Source organism: Rhagoletis pomonella, unplaced genomic scaffold (assembly GCF_013731165.1).
Source record: "Rhagoletis pomonella isolate Grant_MI unplaced genomic scaffold, Rhpom_1.0 Rhpom_scaffold_00014, whole genome shotgun sequence".
NCBI lineage: Eukaryota > Metazoa > Arthropoda > Insecta > Diptera > Tephritidae > Rhagoletis > Rhagoletis pomonella.
Window position 1 is genome coordinate 11,474,020 of NW_023458568.1, and position 9,149 is coordinate 11,483,168.

Genomic DNA, 9,149 nt, shown 5'->3' on the forward strand with positions numbered 1-9,149 from the left:
TGCCTATTTCTCGTTGTTCGCTTTGTGTTGCCGCAGTATTCGCCACAGTATTAAGTTGATCAACAATACCACGCATTGCTAGACCGTTTGCCTTTCACGCGTTTGTGTTTAGAGAGCATCAACAAACCACATACATATTTCTCTCTATTCTCTCTTCTCTTTTTTATACTCAGCTAGCACAGTGCAAAAATAAAAAAAAATAACCTTTGCCAGCTCCAGGCAGGCGCAAAGAGAAACTTATGTACAAGCAGCGCTGCGGTCAAAGCGAAATTCATGTATGTATGTACAAGCAGCGATAGATGCCAGTTTAACACAGAACATAAACATGAGACAAAGTCTAGCAATTTTGCCCAAAAGTGTTATTTCTAATTAGTATGGGAACCAACAACAAACAAAGTTACCACATGGTAAAATGTTTTAAAGTTACCAGGTGGCAAAATTAACACAGTAGATAATATAGAACTGTGAGTACCCTAAATATAAAGTAATTTATAATAAATTCGTCTTGAACGACTGCAGCTTCTTCAATCCGCGCAAACATCAAATCCACTATTTGTGGGCTATCTCATTGAACATTTTTTTCTATTCATTGTTTTTTCAATTGATCTTAATTTTATTCTTACAATTTTTGATTTAACTGCTCATTTTTATATCGTTTGACGCTTGCCATGTTTCCCAACCCTAAATAAATAAATTTCAAATTTAAAATTTAAACCTCGTTTTCAATTTGAAAATCATTTGAGAAAAACATTTGATATCAAATTGAGAAATACATTTTTTCAAACGTTTGAAACTGTGTTTCTGGGTTGTAGTTCACGTATTATTATTAAAACAGAATTCACGGTCAGCCCAATTCAGAATACTCCTAGGGCGTTTGTTCTCCGTAAATTTGTTTCTCCCGAGAAAGAAATCTTCCATTAATTAACTCCCAGGGAGGAGAATTTTCCCCGAAGATTTGGGAGGAAACTCGGAAACTTCGAAAGCGCTGTTTGACTTGACACTTTTTCACAGCTCAACTCCGCCATTCAAAATAAATCGTGGGAATTTTTATTCATAATAGGAGGAAAGGGAAAAGAGAAAAACTCTCGGGGAGCTTCTGTTGAGAATCTGCCTGTATATCTGCACTAATTTATTAAGAATGTCGGTTGGAAATATGGTATTTTTTGCAAATTTCCCAGCTGAGCTGTCTTAACAAAAAATATCTGCAAAAGGTGGTCAGCCCCTCTTCGGCGACACAGAAAGGATAATTATACTTAGTGAGAGTTATAATCACTAAAGCTGATGCCGCATAAAACTTTTGCTTCGCTTTACGTGACAGATTCGCATTGACAGATAAGAGAATTGTATGAAACTGCAAGATAATTGTGATGAAATGTTGCAGCGCGAAGAGAAAAGATGGCTAACTCCCATTGTTGTTGTTGTAGCGGCTACAACAACCCCGCCCAGATTGGCTGATATCTCAGTCGTTGTCGTCGAGTTCCACTAACGGCAGCCCCAAGAAGCGTGCAGCCTCTATGGGGTCGGTCCATAGGGAGGACGCCGTTAGGGTTGTGGGGTTTTCCGGGCATGCGAAGAGATGTTTCGAGTCGTGAGGGGTCTCTCCGCATGCCGGACATTTGTTCGGCACATCCGAATTTAACCTACTCAAGTAGGAATTCAGCCTCCGTCACGTCAATGTCCGGTGTTTGTGTGCCTAGAACGGCATTCACAGGTCTTGAGTCTACATAACTCGAGACTGCGTCCCTGTGAATGCCGTTCAGGGCCTGTCTGTGAGCTGTCATATAGATGCCTCCTGACGTGCCTCGGCGAGGGCTCCTCTGTAAGCAGCTGTCTATTTGGGTGGCCACATCTGTGGCTCCCAGCAAGAAACTGCTTGCAGAGCATCGTGTTGTGCTCCCTAATTGGGAGCATTTTCATCTCATCGTGGAGGTGGTGTTCTGGTGACATCAGGAGGCATCTGGTCGCTGTCCTAAGTGCTGTATTTTGTACCGTTGTATTGTAACTCTCATCTTTTTGCGCGCTTTGACAAGCAGCCAGTTTAATATTTGTTAATTATTGTTATGCTCGTCTAAAATCTCCAGTAAAAACATCCAACTGCGAAATTCCGGCCAAATGTCATCTGTTCTCTCACAAGAGAAAAATATCCAAAATAGTACGCGAACAGAAAATTTGCAGAAACTTGCAAGTTAGACGAACAGCTGATATAATTTTTGTTTACATTCAAAAGTGTAACATTTAAAACGTACGAAAAGTCATCACAAAGTGTTATACTGACACAGTTTATTGACTAAACAAATAACTACTTATTTCTTACAAGTTTAATTAGTCTCATTTTGTAATTTTTAACTTCCAAACCATCAAATTCAATTTTGTGATTTGCGTAAATGCCAACCAGCTGTTTATGATCACCTGTTTTCCTGTTGGCGAATTGCTGTTAGCAAAAATTTTTCCAGCAGAAACCAGCAGCTTCCACTCAAAATGAAATGTCACTTTGCTCTCTCAATTTCCCCTATTTTGCAAGTTTTTTGCGTACGCGAACGCAAAAACTTGTAATTTTTGGTTAAACATTAACAATTAACAACTACGCGAACGCAACTATTCTGTTTCGTCCAAATTCGAGTCATGGATAATTAGTCTGTTCCTTTGAACTTCGGACTAAAACCTGTGGAACTGTCAAACTACAATTTTACTCTCTCAAATGAGAGTAAAAGGAGAACAGATGCAGAAGTGCATAGGAACGCAAAAAGCACTATTTCCTGTAAAAACGTCAGACGGTTTGTTTACATGTCATTGGTGCTACACTGATTTGGCTGAAATATCACTAAATAATTATTAAAATCTATACATATTCAAATATTTCGTTGTTTACTTAAATTTTTTAACAAATATAAGGTTCTTTGCTTTCAACGCTTTCTGTTTTTGTTTGCACATGTAAATCAGCTGATCGTTTGACACTTTTCATGAACTTACAGGAAAAAAAACTCCGGACTAAATCCTGTAACTTCTGACTAGGAACAGTTGCTCAGTTACTCTCTCAAATGTGTTCCCACTTACAGGTTTTATGTCAATAGGAACGACTTCCTGTAAGTTCTGACTAAATCCTGTAAACCGGACTGCTATTGGAACAGACTAAATATGATACGAAATTCTCTCATTTCGCTCCTGAACTCGTTTTACGACTTGGCAGCACAGAAAGATCAGAGGCGATGAACAGCTACCACCAGTCAAGTTTAAATTGCACCGCTGTAAAATTAGGGGATTTACTTTACATGCAGGAATAAATAAAGCGAAAGTGCAGTGTTTATAAGTAAAAATAATTTTACTCGTTATTTAAGAATTTTATAACAAGCAAGCACAAAGGAGGTATTTAAATTTTTGGCTTTTGATTATTTTACCTAATAAAAGAAAATCTCCTACAATTTCTTAATAAATACCCATACACGTATTTCGTAGCAGTGGCACTACTGGAAGATGTCATGAAAAATTAACCTTTTGACAGCGCTCTCACGAGAAAAAGAGTGTCGTATCATATTATCCATGTTCGAGTATTCACGCAGAAACATAAAACTCAATTACGTTGCTGATAATTTTAAAGCAAAATATCTAAAATCCACAGCAATTTTGACGAGTAAAAAAGCAGTGCAAAATTGATTTCTTGGCGTTAATTGTGGCATGCCTTTTGCGTCCGGCGCGTTGGTGGCAAAGTTATAAATGTCACGCAAAGCTACAAAGTTTTATCTGGCATCAGCTTAAAAAAGTGTTTCTTAACTCGAAAATGACAGCAGAAATGAGAGAGCAACACTCAGTGAGAGTGACTCTCTTCAGTCCGAAGTAGTCAGATTTAGTCAGAAGAATTTTTGCTGGCAAAATCTTGAAAAGTGTCAAACTCAACTGAATTTAAATTAACGGAAATTAAAATTTTGTACATACTTTTCTATTCTTATTTGACGTTAGTTTTGTTGTTGCCATTTTTTGGACTAAAAATTTGGTTTTTTGCGTTCCTTTACTTTTTCCTGTTATTCTCTTTTAGTGAGCGCATTTTGCTTACGCTCTGGCATTTTGACACTTTTTAGATTTTAATCCAAAAAGATAAGGAAAGAACCTATTGGCAGTAAGAGCTAGTACCGTCCGAAAACACTACAGTACAGATTTAAGCTTAGTATCCAGCTCTTAAGAAAACGGTCAAGAAAAAATTGCCATTATTTCGCGTGTGTGTCCAAGGAATTTTGACATTTTTTATACCTCACAGCCTGTTGCCTCACTCTTTCCTCAAGAAATAATGGATCGGGCATATATTTCTGTTGCAAACCTGGGTTGCCTTGTGCTCTTTTTTCACAAAAAACTTTAGAAAACCGTAGTAGAAAGCGTACTAAATTTCTGAAGAACTGCGTACTGCCTTAAGGAAATTTGACTCAAGAAAATTTCTTAGCCATTTCTTGTACGTCATTTTATATGGAGTTTTTGCTTTTCTTATGAGCTGGATACTAAGCTATATCAATAAACACGTACGAAAGAAAAGGAGCACATACGTTTATAAATAAATAGTTTGTTCCAGTATTCTCCGTGCAAAAACCTGTGGAACTGTCAAACTACAATGTTATTCTCTCAAGTGAGAGTAAAAGGGGAACAGTTACAGAAGTGTACGTGAACGCAAAAAGCGCTATTTCCTGCACAAACGTCAGTCAGCTTGTTTACATGTCATTGGTAGAACCAGTGTCGCCGCGAATCATTTTTAGTGTTAGCCAAATTCCTTTAAAAAAGGGCTAAAAATAAGCTAAAGAAGTCGTTGTGGCTAAAAATGGTAGCCAAATTTTTTTACTTACATATATATATATAAGTATACGCGCAAACATTTTCAATAAGTAATTGTATAGAAAAACAACTTACTGTCGAAAAACAGCAAATATTTTATCCAACTAAAAACCTCTTTTTTATAAAAGTGGAAATATACGACACCAGCTTCCTGGCTCCATCAAGCGATTGTACCATCAGGCTCGAAGCATATAACTTACCAGCATGCTGGTACAATATTTATTTCTTTACAAATGAGGTTGAGGAAAGATCGAAATGATGAGAGCTGAAATTTCATAGTTTTTCTACCATATTTTGTTAATTTTTTTTTTTAAATTTACAACTACAATATCGTGAACTTAATCTTCCACAAACACGACTTTAACTCATATAGTGCAAGAAATTTCCGCCAAAATAATTTTAATTTGGAAAATTGAGCTAATTTCCCCACTGACGAGACCAGCAGCTGATACAATCACACGACAAGAACATACACAGTCAATCGACTTGATGGCCCGTCAGTGATCGCACTTGAAAAAAATGTGTTTGGTAGAATCCAGAAAAAATGTGGTAGATTTGAAAAAAATTTGGCAGATCTCAGTTTTTGGATCAAACTTTGTACAAAAATTTTAAATCAAATCTGCAAGGTTTCACCTAAATTGCAAATCTAAAATAATAGAATCTCAAAAACATGATTGTGTTGCTTATTGGCCGTTTAGTATAATTTAATAATAATTTTTGAGCTATAGGCCGTATGTTAAATAAAACATTAAATGTTTTTCGTTTTTATTTACTTTTTAGTTTTATTTTGGTCGATATTTCGCCTTCAGTCTGAAGGCATCTTCAGGACTAAAAAGGAAAACAATATTTTTACATCATCACAATATAAACCAACAAAAACATACATATGCACAAGTGCATTAAATCGACTTACACTATTAGGGCCGGTTGTTCAATGTCTGATTAGCACAAATCGGAGGTAGAAGCTCCGATTAAGCACAACTACTGCTTTATCGATCACATGTTACATGCATGATGTCGAAATCGTCGATAGTGTAGTGGTAGTGATAACCAGACATTGAACAACCGGCCCTTAGCTTTGTCCGGTCGACTAATCATATGTTAAAATGTATAATAACAAACAAGCCCGAAGAAGATATTAAACGTAAACAGGAAAACTAATAATTAAAATACAGTAATTGTAAACAAAAATTTTTATACAAACAACAATACATAAAGTGCTGAACAGTAAGACTAAGGACCGGTTTCTCTATCTCCGGTTAACACTAATCCCCCGGTAAACATCGTTACCGACCTTATCGACTCCCTGTTATATGCATGGAGTTAGAACGTCGATAACAATGTTTAGCCGGGGAGTTAGTGTTAACCAGAGATGGAGAAACCGGCCCTAAGGGCCGGTTGTTCAATGTCTGGTTATCACTACTTGCCGGTTAGACATCATTATCGACAATTTCGACATCATGCGTATAACATGTGATCGATAAAGCAGTCGTTGTATCTAACCGGAGCTTCTACCTCCGATTTGTGCTAATCAGACATTGAACAACCGGCCCTAAGAAATGTTTGTATGTCATCTCAGCAGAGCAATGTTGTTGTCCGAAGAAATCTTGGCAGCAGACGGACGATGAGTTAAACATGAACACACGATCACACGACACCTACACTGTAGGTTTGTTGTTGTGCGTTAGAACTAAATTGCGATAAACGTGAGCGCAATTGTCGGTGTCCGTTTTATAGTTCATCCTTTTGTGATTAGGGGTGTTCATAATATGTAGCATCTCTAAAACATAGCGTTTATTATAGATTTTCTCTTCTTGCAAGATTGCTACTTTATCAAAGTCGGGATAATGTCCCGTATCCTGGCAATGAGATGACAAGGCTGTCTTATTGTCCGCCGAATTATTCCTCAACTTAATGTATGATTTGTGAGCGGAAATCCTTGTCTTTAATTTCGATATCTTTGATAGTGGCAATGTTCTTCTTATGATAATTTTCATCACTTATCGTGAGGACTCTTGTTATAAAATTTTTGGCGGTATTTCAAATTATTTTCTTCTCATGTCTCGAATTAAAATTAATGAGCCTCCCTGATGCTGTAGGTTTCTTATACCAGTCAACTGTTAATTTGTTATTTTTTCCTTATTATTAGGGTGTCCAGGTAGGGTAATTGTCCATCTTTTTCTATTTCTAATGTAAATTTTATTTTCTTGTTGTAATTGTTTAGTGTGTTAAGCATCTTGTCAATATTTTCTGTTTTAGCAATTGCAAAGATGTCGTCGACATATTTAGTTAGTAAGCGGGGTTTGCTTTCGGCGTCATTTTCAAATTTGATTAATAATTCCTCCATTACTATGTCTGCGATAACCGGTGATGCGGGGGAACCCGTAGGCATTCCTGACTTTTGCTCGTAAATCTTGCCGTTATATTTGAAATACCGATTCTCTTTAATGCAAAATTTCAATATGGTTAAGGAAAGGTCTTTGGTTAGAGTTGTATGTTCTTGTATTGAACTGCACTTGGAATCTATTATCTCTATGGCTAAATCCACGGGTATGCTTGGAAAAAGCGAGACGACATCAAACGACACAAGACTTTCATCGTCGTAAATATATAAATTATACAGACGATTAAAGATAAAGAAAATCAGGAAATAGAAAGAAATAATCTGACGACATTAATAGGAGACCACCTGAATAAAATGACAATCACCATTAGAGATAGATTTATTCGTGATACCCTACATTCTACTAAGACGTTCCTAAAAAACAATGACCAACTTTTAATTCTCAATGCGGACAAAGGAAATGTAACTGTAATGATGGAAAAATCGGAATACGATATAAAGATGCAGAAAATAGTCAATGATATTTCGACATACAGGGTTTTGAAACGTGATCCCACGAATAAATTCCAAGCTAAAAATAACGAAATTGTAGAGAAAATTTACACAAACAAAGTGATTGATTTAAAAGAAAGGAATAACCTATCCTGCAAAACGGCCAATCCCCCAAAAATTTACGGTCTACCTAAAATTCACAAAGAAGGAATCCTACTAAGACCTATATGTTCGTCCATCAGTTCTCCGTCCTATAACCTATGTAAATATGTTGTCCGCGTGCTCAAAAATGTAACAATGTCCTCCAAATTTAATGTGAATGACGCAGTCGAGTTTAAAGAAAAGATCGGAAAAACATATATTTACGACGATGAAAGTCTTGTGTCGTTTGATGTCGTCTCGCTTTTTCCAAGCACACCCGTGGATTTAGCGATAGAGATAATAGATTCCAAGTGGAGTTCAATACAAGAACATACAACTCTAACCAAAGACCTTTTCTTAACCATATTGAAATTTTGCATTAAAGAGAATCGCTATTTCAAATGTAACGACAAGATTTACGAGCAAAAGTCAGGAATGCCTATGGGTTCCCCCGCTTCACCGGTTATCACAGACATAGTAATGGAGGAATTATTAATCAAATGTGAAAATGACGCCGAAAGCAAACCCCAATTACTAACTAAATATGTCGACGACATCTTTGCAATTGCTAAAACAGAAAATATTGACAAGATGCTTAACACACTAAACAATTACAACAAGAAAATAAAATTTACATTAGAAATAGAAAAAGATGGACAGTTACCCTACCTGGACACCCTAATAATAAGGAAAAATAACAAATTAACAGTTGACTGGTATAAGAAACCTACAGCATCAGGGAGGCTCATTAATTTTAACTCGAGACATGAGAAGAAAATAATTCGAAATACCGCCAAAAATTTTATAACAAGAGTCCTCACGATAAGTGACGAACATTATCATAAGAATAACATTGCCACTATCAAAGATATCCTGCGGAAAAATGAATTTCCACATTGCTTAATTAATAAGCTTATCCGCGACTTCTATGTCCAGACCGGTAAAGAGAAATCAAATAGCGACGGGAACAACCAAGTGTATAAATCGGCAACATATGTACCAGGATTATCTGAGAGAATTAAATACTCAAAAATATATGACAAGGGCAATTCCCGTATAGCGTTTACTTATGACAATACGCTGAAACAAGTTTACTCAAATACCAAAGATAAAATTGCAATAAATGAGAAGTCTGATGTAATTTATAGAATTCCATGCAGTGGCGACGGGTCCCACGTATGCGATATGGTATATGTGGGGACAACAAAATCGAAATTAAAGACAAGGATTTCCGCTCACAAATCAAACATTAAGTTGAGGAATAATTCGGCGGACAATAAGACAGCCTTGTCATCTCATTGCCAGGATACGGAACATTATCCCGACTTTGATAAAGTAGCAATCTTGCAAGAAGAGAAAA